We start from the raw sequence: 16,411 nt of genomic DNA, 5'->3' as shown, positions 1-16,411 counted from the left end.
TAATTTTCATGCATAGAAGTATGCATAAAAGTTGATTATTTTATTATAAAAGTGTGACTTTTATCATAATTGAATTTCATGCATAGAGGTATGCATAAAAGTTGATTATTTTATTGTAAGAGTGTTACTTTTATCATATTGGATTTCATGCATAGTGGTATGCATAAAAGATATTCTTTTTATACTAAAAGTGTGATTTTTCTCATAAATGGATTTTATGCATAACTTAGATGCATAAGAGAAATTCTTTTATTCTAAAAGTGTAATTCCTACCAAATTGAACTTATGCATAAGAAGATGCATAAAAGATTGATTTTAATTTCGAAACTGTTAGTCTCCTTAAATGGAATTTATGCATAAATAAAAGTGTAGAGAAATCTTCTACTAAATATAAGAATTCTCTTAAAAAAGATATGAAATGTGATAAGATGTGATAAGAGGTGTATGAGATGTGATAAGAATTGATAAGATGCGTATGGAAAGTGATAGGAGGTGATAAGAGGTGTATGAGATGTGATAAGATTTGATAAGATGCGTATGGAAAGTGATAGGATGTGATAAGAGGTGTATGAGATGTAAAAAGATGTGATAAGATGTGTATGAGATGTGATAGAATGTGTTAAGATGAGTTAGGATGTGTTAAGATGTATATGGGATGTGTTAGAACGAGAATGAATGTAATGTGGTTGTATGAATGTGATGTGGATGTATACATGTAGATGTATATGTATGAATGTGAATGTTGATGTGGATGTGGATGTATGTGAATGTGGATGTGAATGTGGATGTATAGATGTGAATGGGAATGTGGATGTGGATGTATATATGTATATGGATGTGGATGTGGATGTATAGATGTGAATGGGAATGTGGATGTATAGATGTGAATGGGAATGTGGATGTATAGATGTGAATGGGAATGTGGATGTGGATGTATATGAATGTGGATGTATAGATGTGAATGGGAATGTGGATGTGGATGTATGTGAATGTGGATGTGGATGTTTGTATGTATGTGGATGTAGATGTGGATGTATAGATGTGAATGGGAATGTGGATGTGGATGTATATGAATGTGGATGTATAGATGTGAATGGGAATGTGGATGTGGATGTATGTGAATGTGGATGTAGATGTGGATGTATAGATGTGAATGGGAATGTGGATGTAGATGTGGATGTATAGATGTCAATGGGAATGTGGATGTGGATGTATGTGAATGTGGATGTAGATGTGAATGGGAATGTGGATGTAGATGTGGATGTATAGATGTGAATGGGAATGTGGATGTGGATGTATGTATGTATGTGGATGTAGATGTGGATGTATAGATGTGAATGGAAATGTGGATGTGGATGTATATGAATATGGATGTAGATGTGGATGTATAGATGTGAATGGGAATGTGGATGTGGATGTATGTGAATGTGGATGTAGATATGGATATGGAATGTGAATGTGGATGTATGTATGTATGTGGATGTAGATGTGGATGTATAGATATGAATGGGAATGTGGATGTGGATGTATGTGTGTGGATGTGGATGTATGTGTGTGGATGAGGATGTATGAATGAGGACGTGATAGTGGAGGTATACATGTGGATGTGGATGTATGGATGTGAAAATGGATGTGTATGTATGAATGTGGATATGAGATGTGGATGTATAAATGAGGATGTGAAAATGGAGGTAAACATGTAGATGTAAATGTATGGATGTGGATGTGGATGTGGATGTGGATGTGGAGATGGATGTGGATATGGATGTGTATGTATGAATGTGGATATGGGATGTGGATGTATAAATGAGGATGTAAAAATGGATGTATGCATGTAGATGTGGATGTAGGGGTGTGAATGTGAATGTGTCTGTGAATTAATGTGTCGCCGATATGAGGAAATGGATGAGAATGAGTACACATTAAATGGAATGTGGAATAAGTAATGTGGACTAAGGAGGGATAATGTGGAAAGACGAGAGTTTGATTTAGAAACTGTATTTTGTGACTGTTTGTAAATGACTGTTTTATGTCATGAATGCTGGGGAAGCATTTTGACCGTCTTGTGGATTAAGGTCATGAAGACCTAACTGTTAAAGTTGCAACTGCTGACGGAGAGTCAATGGAGGACGTCTCGTGTAGCAAGGTCGACCGAGGTCTTGACTAGCCTTGGTTCGATTTAAATGGTGAGCTTCCGGTACGGTGGATGAGGGACCAAGGAACCGGCCTATGAGTGAAGCGCTAGGTCACCTGCGAAGGATCCTAGAGGGTGCTGACCATACGGTGCTCGGGCTCTGGGTCGCTGAAGATACCCACACGTGCATCGTGGAAGATATTGGAACAAGGAGTAAGAGTTGTTTTGTGAAACCGGACATGGATCTGGTTGATTGACCTTGCTGGTCTTCAATGGATGAGTCCATGGCTCTTTATATGGATCTGTTGGTTGATCTTGCTGATCTTCAACGAGAGTCCATCTTGATTTTTATAAGTGATTATATTGCCGAGTATTATGGGCTAGGAACTATTGAAAAGGCCCCTGTGTGGACAGGTGGTGAGCGTTCTAGTTGCCAATGATGCCATAGATACTCTGATGATGGGAAATTATGAATCAACCGGATAAATTGGAAGATTATGATCAGTGGTACTATGGTTTCATTAAAGGATTGTTTTAAAGTTAGCTGATGCTAAGAAAAAGGTAATTTCATATTGGGTGTGTAAGTGGTGTGGCTAGTTTTATGTTTGCATGAACTTCCGGCTAGGGGGCCTTGGAACTCTTTTCCTTGGTACCCGGGACAAAGCCTAACCAAATTCCAAATTGGATCCCATCACTACAGTGGTTGGGTAGTTGGCTAACCCATGGGATCGGATGGTGGGGTTAGGCTGGATTGATGGATCCGTAAATCGAGACTCAATTTCCGTTATTACGATAGATGAAGTAAGTCCCAGATAGTAATTGTTCTATAGATAGGAATCAACGGCTGTGCCTCTTGATGGGGAAAAAAGCGTTGATCCGAATGATCCAAGTGCAAGTTTCTTCCTTGATCTGACCGAGTATCTTTATAGGTGCAGTCGGATCAGTTTGATCATTATTAATGGTCTTGACTACGTTAGAGTAAAAAGTTATCCTGGAGGAATCGCCCGTGCTTTCCGGATAAGGGAAGTTTTTTCGGGTTCGGTTTTGGAAAAACCGACGGATTAGTCTTTTGTCCGGATATCCGTGGACGAGGCCCCGAGTGTGGGACCCTGCCTCGCGCAAGAAGTGCTACTTCCGCTGCTAGTACCCCGAATCCGTTGCGCGGTGGGAATAGGGATCTCACAACAATAGTACCTCATCTCGTAAGAGTATTGGCATGCCGTCGCGCCACCTTTTGAGGCACTGTGTATGCCACCTTTTGAGGCATCGCGTATGGTTAGAAGGCAACTGCACCCATGATAGCTGTCGAGCAAAAGGGAGTGAATCCAAATGCAAAAGAGAAAGTGGAGATAGTGAATGCTCTTCTCCCCAAAAATGCAAGGCAATCACGAAAGTAATCTCAATGAAGCATTATGCCGATGCCTATAGGAGAATTCAAGAGGAATATATGTTAAATAAGGAGGTGCCACGAATGGTGCAGGAATTACAACACGATTCTTAGAAAAGAGTTGCCTCGCTTCTGGCTACAAAGATCTATAGAGTCTACATGGTGCCTATAGGCATCATCAAAAATTACAAGCAAAGGCTGATCTGAGAAATGCATTCTTCAGCACAACGATGGGGCAGTTGGAAATTTCAACACCTTTGATAAGATAAGAGCTTCTAATTGAGAGGAACGTGAGGAAATTACATGCTTCTGTCCCACAAGATGTATCATGCAGTGGATTCGTATTTCTATGGATTTCACTATATGGGTCTTCCACACACACAAAGAAAGGTTGCGATAGCTTAAATGTTGTGGTGGATAGGTTGACAAGGGTGGCACATTTCATCTCTACAAAGGTCAAGGATACGACATCTATCATTTTTGCGAGGCAATTTCGGGATCCTACCTTGAAGTTACATGGTGTACCATAACATATTGTAAGTGATCAAGAATGCCAAATGCATGATGAGTTCATTTTGCAAATAATTTGTTTGAGATCATGCAAACCAAGTTGACGCCAAGCATTGCTACCATCCTGAGATCAAAGGTCCAAACAAAGGGCATGAATAAGGGGGTGGAAACTTAGTTTGAGATAGCATTTCCATGATGCTCAAAGTGTGTGGGATGAAGGCTCAGCTTTACTCAAGTTTTCCTACTATTAATAGTACTGCTCATCATCATGAGAGTATTGGCACGCCACTTTTCTGAGGTATCGTGTATGGTTAGAAAGTGAATGGTGCGCACCTATGATAGTTGTCAAGTAAGAAGGAGTGAATCCAAATGAGAAAGAGGAAGTGAGGTAGTGCATGCTCTTCTCCAACTATGCAAGGCAAACATGAAAGCGAGCTCAAGTGAGAGTCAAGAATTATGTCGAAGCCCATAGGGCTCCACCTCTGGAGCTTCAAGAAGGAGATTAAATGTTTTTTAGGAGCTACAAATACTCAAGGGAACCGAAGCAAATGGGCTATGTATTTGTTTTATGGCCTAGCAGAGAGGATGGTATGATATGGTTGAGAACAAGAAACAAATGCAGAGGGCATGGCTGAACTATTGGATGAGTTTCATGATATGTTTTAAATTCCAAAGAATCTACCAACAAAAAGAGATGTATATGCATGTGTATGATCAAGAGATGAGCGCTATCTTTTGTGCCGTCAAGAAGTGGCATCATTACCTTTATGGTAGTCATTTTTATGTGAGAAGTGATCATTGTGTGTTGAAGTAATTCCTCTCCCAACCAAATCTATCTCCTACGCAAAGAAGAAACCTCGCAAAATTATGATTTTGAGATGAGCTATATAAAGGGCAAGGATAATGTAGTGGCTGATACTCTATCAGTTATACCTAAAGTATACAAACATTGGGTCATGGAATTTCAAAAGGAAGATCTCTTAAATAAGGGGGTGTCACAAATGGTGCTGAAATTACGACCTGGTTCTCATAAAGAGTTGCCTCGTTTTTTGGCTACATAATGGTCTCATTTTTACTACAAAGATAGAGTCTACATGGTGCCTATGTCGAAATTTATAACATGGTTCCCATAATGGTCTCATTTTTTACTACAGAGATAGAGTCTACATGTGGTACCTACATACAAATTGCATTCTTCATCAATGGTGGGGCAATTGGGAATATTCAAGTCCTTTAATAAGATAAGAAAGAGCTTCTAGAGGAAAGGGATGTGGAAGGACTTACATGCTCTTGTCACACAAGATGTATGCCTTTTCAACTTGATAAGGTAAGCCTAGTGGGTTTCTTCAACTTGCCTATCAATTTTCGATGGGGAAGTGGATCCAGATTTCTATGGATCTTACTATAGGTCTTCAACACACAAAGAAAGGTTGAGATAGCTTATATGTGGCTTGGGTGTCACATTTCATCTCTACAAATGTCAAGTATATGACATCCATGGTTGCAAGGCTATTGGTGGTCCATGTATTCAGGTTGCGTGGTGTACTACAATGTATTGCGAGTGACCAGGATGTCAAATTCATGAGTTCAATTTAGATTACTTTGTTTGATATCATGCAAACCAAGCGACCGCCAAGCATCGCTACCATCCCGAGATTTAAGGTCCAATAGAGATCACGACGAATAAGTTTACACTTAAAAAGTGTGTGGGACGAATGGTCGCCTTTAGCCCATTTTTCCTACAATAGTACCTCATCTCGTGAGAGTATTGGCATGCCGTTTTCTAAGGCATTGTGTATAGTTAGAAAAGGTGAATGCATGCCGCCGTGCCACCTTTTGAGGCACTGTGTATGCTTAGATAGTGAATGCCACCTTTTGAGGCATTGCGTATGGTTAGAAGGCAACTGCACCCATGATCGCTGTCGAGCAAAAGGGAGTGAATCCAAATGCAAAAGAGAAAGTGGAGATAGTGAATGCTCTTCTCCCCAAAAATGCGAGGCAAACATGAAAGTAATCTCAATGAAGCATTATGCCGATGCCCATAGGAGAATTTGGAACTCCAAGAAGAAGATTGGGAATCAAAGCTAATGGACTGTGTGATTGTTTTATAGCATTGCAAAGAGGATGATATGGTGATATGAGTGATTTTTATGTGAGAAGTGATCACCGTACCGTGCATTGAAGTAATTCTCTCCTATGACCGAATCCGTCTCCTAAGCGAAGAAGGTGGTTGGCAACCTTGCAAAATTATGATTTTCAGATCGCGTGTATAATCAACAATAGGATAATGTGGCAGCCTCTGGCTGAGATTATGATATGGTTCTCATAAAGAGTTGCCTTCTTTCTAGCTATGAAATGGTCTCATTTTTACTGCAAAGATAGAGTTTACATGGTGCCTACATCAAAAGTTACAAGCAAAGGCCGATCGAACAAATACATTCTTCACCAATGGTGTGGGACAATCAGGAATATTCAAGACCGTTGCCTTTACTAACGGTGTGGCAATCAAGAGTATTCAAGACCGTTGATAGGACAAGGAAAAGGGCTTCTATTAGAAAGGGATGTGGAAGGACTTCCATGCCTTTCTCACAAGATGTATGCCTTCTCAACTTAATAAGAACCCAATACATATAAGTCCGATGGGCTACTTCAACTTGCCTACTCTCGAAGGGAATTGGATTTGTATTTCTATGGATTTCACTATGGGTCTTCCACACACAAAGAAACATTAGGATAGGGCATGTGTGTCTCTGAATAGGTTGACAAGGGTGGAACATTTCATCTCTAGAAAGTTCAAGTATATGACACTATGGCTGCAAGGCACTGGGATTTTAAGAGCATAAAAAAAGGAAAGACTTGGTAATCAAAGAATGTGGTTCCACCATCAAATTGTTGTACAAATGATTACATGACATTGTCCTTTTCCCTTGGAAGAAAGGGTATTTGTAAGTTGAAGTCTTACTTACGGTGTCATGGCAGACTTTCCATGTTTGGGCGGACTACTAGTACTCTCTATGATAAGTATACTCCATGTATAATGAGTGCATCTTCTTGATCTCTCACTAGATCCCCTTCTTGCATTGTTGGTATCAGAGCTCTACTTAAAGCCATTGATCCCTTTCTTACATTGCAATGTATTAGAGCTTTATGGTAGTCATTTTATGTCAGAAGTGATCCATGTGCATTGAAGTAATTCCTCTCCGAACCGAGTCTATCTCCTAAGCAAAGAAGGTGGGTGTGGCAGCCTTGCAAGATTATAAAGGGCAAGAATAATGTGGTGGGGCCAATGCTTAAATGTTCACTATCGACTATTTCCAAAGTACACAAAGATTGAGTTCTAGAAATTCAAGAGGAATATCCGTTAAATAAAGAGGTGACATGAATGGTGCAGGAATTACAACACGGTTCTTAGAAAAGAGTTGCCTCGCTTCTGGCTACAATGATCTATAAAGTCTACATGGTGCCCATAATGGTCTCATTTTTTACTACAGAGATAGAGTCTACATGTGGTACCTACATACAAAATGCATTCTTCATCAATGGTGGGGCAATTGGGAATATTCAACTCCTTTGATAAGATAAGAAAGAGCTTCTAGAGGAAAGGGATGTGGAAGGACTTACATGCTCTTGTCACACAAGATATATGCATTTTCAACCTCATAAGGTAAGCCCGGTTGGTTTCTTCAACTTGCCTATCAATTTTCGATGGGAAAGTGGATCCATATTTCTATGGATCTTACTATAGGTCTTCCACACACAAAGAAAGGTTGAGATAGCTTATATGTGGCTTGTGGTGTCACATTTCATCTCTACAAATGTCAAGTATACGACATCCATGGTTGCAAGGCCATTGGTGGTCCATGTATTCAGGTTGCATGGTGTACTACAACGTATTGCGAGTGACCAGGATGTCAAATTCATGAGTTCATTTTAGATTACTTTGTTTGATATTATGCAAACCAAGCGACCGCCAAGCATCGCTACCATCCCGAGATTTAAGTACAAGCAAAGGCCGATCGAACAAATACATTCTTCACCAATGGTGTGGGGCAGTCAGGAATATTCAAGACCGTTGCCTTCACCAATGCTGTGGCAATCAAGAGTATTCAGGATCGTTGATAGGATAAGGAAAAGGGCTTCTATTAGAAATGGATGTGGAAGGACTTCCATGCTTTTCTCACATAAGATGTACACCTTCTCAACTTAATAAGAACCCAATACATATAAGTCCAATGGGCTACTTCAACTTGCCTGCTCTCGAAGGGAAGTGGATTCGTATTTCTATGGATTTCACTATGGGTCTTCCACACACAAAGAAACATTGGGATAGGGCATGTGTGTTTGTGAAAAGGTTGACAAGGGTGGAACATTTCATCTCTAGAAAGTTGGAGTATATGACACTATGGCTGCAAGGCAGTGGGATTTTAAGAGCATAAAAAAAGGAAAGACTTGGTAATCAAAGAATGTGGTTCCACCATCAAATTGTTGTACAAATGATTACATGACATTGTCCTTTTTCCTTGGAAGAAAGGGTATTTGTAAGTTGAAGTCTTACTTACGGTGTCATGGTAGACTTTCCATGTTTGGGTGGACTACTAGTACTCTCTATGATAAGTATACTCCATGTATAATGAGTGCATTTTCTTGATCTCTCACTAGATCCCTTTCTTGCATTGTTGGTATCAGAGCTCTGCTTAAAGCCATTGATCCCTTTCTTACATTGCAATGTATTAGATCCTTTATGGTAGTCATTTTATGTGAGAAGTGATCCATGTGCATTGAAGTAATTCCTCTCCGAACAGAGTCTATCTCCTAAGCAAAGAAGGTGGGTGTGGCAACCTCGTTCTCATAAAGAGTTGCCTCGTTTTTTGGCTACATAATGGTCTCATTTTTACTAACAAAGATAGAGTCTACATGGTGCCTATGTCAAAAATTACAACATGGTTCCCATAATGGTCTCATTTTTTACTACAGAGATAGAGTCTACATGTGGTACCTACATAAAAAATGCATTCTTCATCAATAGTGGGGCAATTGGGAATATTCAAGTCCTTTGATAAGACAAGAAAGATCTTTTAGAGGAAAGGGATGTGGAAGGACTTACATGCTCTTGTCACACAAGATGTATGCCTTTTCAACCTGATAAGGTAAGCCCGGTGGGTTTCTTCAACTTGCCTATCAATTTTCGATGGGGAAGTGGATCCATATTTCTATGGATCTCACTATGGGTCTTCCACACACAAAGAAAGGTTGAGATAGCTTATATGTGGCTTATGGTGGCACATTTCATCTCTACAAAGGGAAATATATACGACATCCGTGGTTGCAAGGCAATTAGTGGTCCATGTATTCAGGTTACATGGTGTACTACAACGTATTGAGAGTGACCAGGATGTCAAATTCATGAGTACATTTTAGATAAATTCATGAGTTCATTTTAGATTACTTTATTTGATATCGCTACCTTCCCAAGATTTAAGGTCAAATAGAGATCACGACGAATAAGTTTACACTTAAAAAGTGTGTGGGACGAATGTTCGGCTTTAGCCCATTTTTCCAACAATAGTACCTCATCTCGTAAAAGTATTGGCATGCCGCTTTCTAAGGTATTGTGTATAGTTAGAAAAGGTAAATGCATGCCGCCGTGCCACCTTTTGAGGCACTGTGTATGCTTAGATGGTGAATGCCACCTTTTGAGGCATCGCGTATGGTTAGAAGGCAACTGTACCCATGATAGCTTTCGAGCAAAAGGGAGTGAATCCAAATGCAAAAGAGAAAGTGGAGATAGTGAATGCGCTTCTCCAGATATGCAAGGCAAACATGAAAGTAATCTCAATGAAGCATTATGCCGATGCCCATAGGAGAATTCGGAACTCCAAGAAGGAGATTAAGAATCAAAGCTAATGGACTGTGTGATTGTTTTATAGCATTGCAAAAGAGGATGATATGGTGGTTAAGAACAAGAAACAAATGCATGAGGGCATGGCTGAACTATGAGTTTCATCATATGCTTTAAATTCTGAAGATTCTACCAACAAAAGGAGATTTGTATGATCAAGAGATGATGGCTATTTTGCATGCCATCAAGAAGTGGCATCATTACCTTTACGATATGAGTGATTTTTATGTCAGAAGTGATCACCGTATCGTGCATTGAAGTAATTCTCTCCTGTGACCGAATCCGTCTCCTAAGCGAAGAAGGTGGTCGGCAACCTTGTAAAATTATGATTTTGAGATCGCGTGTATAATCAACAATAGGATAATGTGGCGGCCTGGCTGAGATTATGATATGGTTCTCATAAAGAGTTGCCTTCTTTCTAGCTATGAAATGGTCTCATTTTTACTACAAAGCTAGAGTCTACATGGTGCCTACATCAAAAGTTACAAGCAAAGGCCGATCGAACAAATACATTCTTCACCAATGGTGTGGGGCAGTCAGGAATATTCAAGACCGTTGCCTTCACCAACGGTGTGGCAATCAAGAGTATTCAGGACCGTTGATAGGATAAGGAAAAGGGCTTCTATTAGAAAGGGATGTGGAAGGACTTCCATGCTTTTCTCACAAGATGTACGCCTTCTCAACTTAATAAGAACCCAATACATATAAGTTCGATGGGCTACTTCAACTTGCCTACTCTCGAAGGGAATTGGATTCGTATTTCTATGGATTTCACTATGGGTCTTCCACACACAAAGAAACATTGGGATAGGGCATGTGTGTCTCTGAATAGGTTGACAAGGGTGGAACATTTCATCTCTAGAAAATTCGAGTATATGACACTATGGCTGCAAGGCAGTGGGATTTTAAGAGCATAAAAAAAGGAGACTTGGTAATTAAAGAATGTGGTTCCACCATCAAATTGTTGTACAAATGATTACATGATGTTGTCCTTTTCCCTTGGAAGAAAGGGTATTTGTAAGTTCAAGTCTTACTTACGGTGTCATGGCAGACTTTCCATGTTTGGGTGGACTACTAGTACTCTCTATGATAAGTATACTCCATGTATAATGAGTGCATTTTCTTGATCTCTCACTAGATCCCTTTCTTGCATTGATGGTATCATAGCTCTACTTAAAGCCATTGATCCCTCTCTTACATTGCAATGTATTAGAGCTTTATGGTAGTCATTTTATGTCAGAAGTGATCCATGTGCATTGAAGTAATTCCTCTCCGAACCGAGTCTATCTCCTAAGCAAAGAAGGTGTGTGTGGCAGCCTTGCAAGATTATAAAGAGCAAGAATAATGTGGTGGGGCCGATGCTTAAATGTTCACTATCGACTATTTCCAAAGTACACAAAGATTGAGTTTTGGAAATTCAAGAGGAATATCCGTTAAATAAGGAGGTGCCACTAATGGTGCAGGAATTACAACACGGTTCTTAGAAAAGAGTTGCCTCGCTTCTGGCTACAAAGATCTATAGAGTCTACATGGTGCCTATAGGCATCATCAAAAATTACAAGCAAAGGCTGATCTGAGAAATGCATTCTTCAGCACAACGATGGGGCAGTTGGGAATTTCAACACCTTTGATAAGATAAGAGCTTCTAATTGAGAGGAACGTGAGGAACTTACATGCTTCTGTCCCACAAGATGTATGTATGCAGTGGATTCGTATTTCTATGGATTTCACTATATGGGTCTTCCACACACACAAAGAAAGGTTGCGATAGCTTACATGTGGTGGTGGATAGGTTGACAAGGGTGGCACATTTCATCTCTACAAAGGTCAAGGATACGACATCTATCGTTTTTGCGAGGCAATTTCGGGATCCTACCTTGAAATTACACGGTGCACCACAACATATTGTAAGTGATCAAGAATGCCAAATGCATGATGAGTTCATTTTGCAAACAATTTGTTTGAGATCATGCAAACCAAGTTGATGCCAAGCATCGCTACCATCCTGAGATCAAAGGTCAAACAGAGGGCGTGAATAAGTGGGTGGAAACTTAGTTTGAGATAGCATTTCCATGATGCTCAAAGTGTGTGGGATGAACGCTCAGCTTTACTCAAGTTTTCCTACTATTAATAGTACTGCTCTCATCATCATGAGAGTATTGGCACGCCACCTTTTCGAGGCATCGTGTATGGTTAGAAAGTGAATAGTGCGTACCTATGATAGTTGTCAAGTAAGAAGGAGTGAATCCAAATGAGAAAGAGGAAGTGAGGTAGTGCATGCTCTTCTCCAACAATGCAAGGCAAACATGAAAGCGAGCTCAAGTGAGAATCAAGAATTATGTCGAAGCCCATAGGACTCCACCTCTGGAGCTTCAAGAAGGAGATTAAATGTTTTTTAGGAGCTACAAATACTCGAGGGAACTGAAGCAAATGGGCTGTGTATTTGTTTTATAGCCTAGCAGAGAGGATGGTATGATATGGTTGAGAACAAGAAACAAATGCATGAGGGCATAGCTGAACTATTGGATGAGTTTCATGATATGTTTTAAATTCCCAAGAATCTACCAACAAAAAGAGATGTATATGCATTTGTATGATCAAGAGATGAGCGCTATCTTTCGTGCCGTCAAGAAGTGGCATCATTACCTTTATGGTAGTCATTTTTATGTGAGAAGTGATCATTGTGTGTTGAAGTAATTCCTCTCCCAACCGAATCTACATCCTACGCAAAGAAGAAACCTTGCAAAATTATGATTTTGAGATGAGCTATATAAAGGGCAAGGATAATGTAGTGGCTGATACTCTATCAGTTATACCTAAAGTATACAAACATTGGGTCATCAAATTTCAAAAGGAAGATATCTTAAATAAGGGGGCGTCACAAATGGTGCTGAAATTACAACCTGGTTCTCATAAAGAGTTGCCTCGTTTTTTGGCTACGTAATGGTCTCATTTTTACTAAAAAGATAGAGTCTACATGGTGCCTATGTCAAAAATTACAACATGGTTCCCATAATGGTCTCATTTTTTATTACAGAGATAGAGTCTACATGTAGTACCTACATAAAAAATGCATTCTCCATCAATGGTGGGGCAATTGGGAATATTCAAGTCCTTTGATAAGATAAGAAAGAGCTTCTAGAGGAAAGGGATGTGGAAGGACTTACATGCTCTTGTCACACAAGATGTATCCCTTTTCAACCAAATAAGGTAAGCCCGGTGGGTTTCTTCAACTTGCCTATCAATTTTCGATGGGGAAGTGGATCCATATTTCTATGGATCTCACTATGGGTCTTCCACACACAATGAAAGGTTGAGATAGCTTATATGTGGCTTGTGGTGGCACATTTCATCTCTATAAAGGTCAAGTATACGACATCCGTGGTTGCAAGGCAATTGGTGGTCCATGTATTCAGGTTACATGGTGTACTACAACGTATTGCGAGTGACCAGGATGTCAAATTCATAAGTTAATTTTAGATTACTTTATTTGATATCATGCAAACCAAGCGACTGCCAAGCATCGCTACCTTCCCGAGATTTAAGGTCAAATAGAGATCACGACGAATAAGCTTACACTTAAAAAGTGTGTGGGACGAATGGTCGGCTTTAGCCCATTTTTCCTACAATAGTACCTCATCTCGTGAGAGTATTGGCATGCCGCTTTCTAAGGCATTGTGTATAGTTAGAAAAGGTGAATGCATGCCGCCGCGCCACCTTTTGAGGCACTGTGTATGCTTAGATGGTGAATGCCACCTTTTGAGGCATCGCGTATGGTTAGAAGGCAACTGTACCCATGATAGCTGTCGAGCAAAAGGGAGTGAATCCAAATGCAAAAGAGAAAGTGGAGATAGTGAATGCTCTTCTCCAAAAATGCAAGGCAAACATGAAACTAATCTCAATGAAGCATTATGCCGATGCCCATAGGACAATTCGGAACTCCAAGAAGGAGATTAAGAATCAAAGCTAATGGACATGGCTGAACTATGAGTTTCATCATATGCTTTAAATTCTGAAGATTCTACCAACAAAAGGAGATTTGTATGATCAAGAGATGATGGCTATTTTGCATGCCATCAAGAAGTGGCATCATTACCTTTAGGATATGAGTGATTCTTATATGAGAAGTGATCACCGTACCGTGCATTGAAGTAATTCTCTCCTGTGATCGAATCCATCCTAAGTGAAGAAGGTGGTTGGAAACCTTGCAAAATTATGATATTGAGATCGCGTGTATAATCAACAATAGGATAATGTGGCGGCCTGGCTGAGATTATGATATGGTTCTCATAAAGAGTTGCCTTCTTTCTAGCTATGAAATGGTCTCATTTTTACTGCAAAGATAGAGTTTACATGGTGCCTACATCAAAAGTTACAAGCAAAGGCCGATCGAACAAATACATTCTTCACCAATGGTGTGGGGCAGTCAGGAATACCGTTGCCTTGACCAACGGTGTGGCAATCAAGAGTATTCAGGACCATTGATAGGATAAGGAAAAGGACTTCTATTAGAAAGGGATGTGGAAGGACTTCCATGCTTTTCTCACAAGATGTACGCCTTAACTTAATAAGAACCCAATACATATAAGTTCGATGGGCTACTTCAACTTGCCTACTCTCGAAGGGAATTGGATTCGTATTTCTATGGATTTCACTATGGGTCTTCCACACACAAAGAAACATTGGGATAGGGCATGTGTGTCTCTAAATAGGTTGACAAGGGTGGAACATTTCATCTCTAGAAAGTTCGAGTATATGACACTATGGCTGCAAGGAAGTGGGATTTTAAGAGCATAAAAAAAGAAAAGACTTGGTAATCAAAGAATGTGGTTCCACCATCAAATTGTTGTAAAAATGATTTCATGATGTTGTCCTTTTCCCTTGGAAGAAAGGGTATTTGTAAGTTGAAGTCTTACTTACGGTGTCATGGTAGACTTTCCATGTTTGGGTGGACTACTAGTACTCTCTATGATAATAAGTATACTCCATGTATAATGAGTGCATTTTCTTGATCCCTCACTAGATCCCTTTCTTGCATTGTTGGTATCAGAGCTCTACTTAAAGCCATTGATCCCTTTCTTACATTGCATTGATTAGAGCTTTATGGTAGTCATTTTATGTCAGAAGTTATCCATGTGCATTGAAGTAATTCCTCTCCAAACCGAGTCTATCTCCTAAGCAAAGAAGGTGGGTGTGGCAGCCTTGCAAAATTATGATTTTGAGATTGCCTATATAAAGAGAAAGAATGATGTGGTGGGGCTGATGCTTAAATGTTCACTATTGACTATTTTCAAAGTACACAAAGATTGAGTTCTGGAAATTCAAGAGGAATATCCGTTAAATAAGGAGGTGCCACGAATGGTGCAGGAATTACAACACGGTTCTTAGAAAAGAGTTGCCTCGCTTCTGGCTACAAAGATCTATAGAGTCTACATGGTGCCTATAGGCATCATCAAAAATTACAAGCAAAGGCTGATTTGAGAAATGCATTCTTCAGCACAACGATGGGACAGTTGGGAATTTCAACACCTTTGATAAGATAAGAGCTTCTAATTGAGAGGAATGTGAGGAACTTACATGCTTCTGTCCCACAAGATGTATGTATGCAGTGGATTCATATTTCTATGGATTTCACTATATGGGTCTTCCACACACACAAAGAAAGGTAGCGATAGCTTACATGTTGTGGTGGATAGGTTGACAACGGTGGCACATTTCATCTCTACAAAGGTCAAGGATACGACATCTATCGTTTTTGCGAGGCAATTTCGGGATCCTACCTTGAAGTTACATGGTGTACCACAACATATTGTAAGTGATCAAGAATGCTAAATGCATGAAGAGTTCATTTTGTAAACAATTTGTTTGAGATCATGCAAACCAAGTTGACGCCAAGCATCGCTACCATTTTGAGATCAAAGGTCAAAGAGAAGGCATGAATAAGTGGGTGGAAACTTAGTTTGAGATAGCATTTCCATGATGCTCAAAGTGTGTGGGATGAACGCTCAGCTTTACTCAAGTTTTCCTACTATTAATAGTACTGCTCATCATCATGAGAGTATTGGCACGCCACCTTTCTGAGGCATCGTGTATGGTTAGAAAGTGAATGGTACGCACCTATGATAGTTGTCAAGTAAGAAGGAGTGAATCCAAATGAGAAAGAGGAAGTGAGGTAGTGCATGCTCTTCTCCAACAATGCAAGGCAAACATGAAAGCGAGCTCAAGTGAGAATCAAGAATTATGTCGAAGCCCATAGGACTCCACCTCTGGAGCTTCAAGAAGGAGATTAAATGTTTTTTAGGAGCTACAAATACTCGAGGGAACCGAAGCAAATGGGCTGTGTATTTGTTTTATAGCCTAGCAGAGAGGATGGTATGATATGGTTGAGAACAAGAAACAAATGCATGAGGGCATAGCTGAACTATTGGATGAGTTTCATGATATGTTTTAAATTCCAAAGAATCTACCAATAAAAAGAGAT

This window comes from Cibotium barometz, chromosome 44 (assembly GCF_041138505.1).
Source record: "Cibotium barometz isolate CiBa-2024 chromosome 44, ASM4113850v1, whole genome shotgun sequence".
NCBI classification, from domain to species: Eukaryota; Viridiplantae; Streptophyta; class Polypodiopsida; order Cyatheales; family Cibotiaceae; genus Cibotium; species Cibotium barometz.
This window is presented reverse-complemented; position numbering follows the sequence as displayed.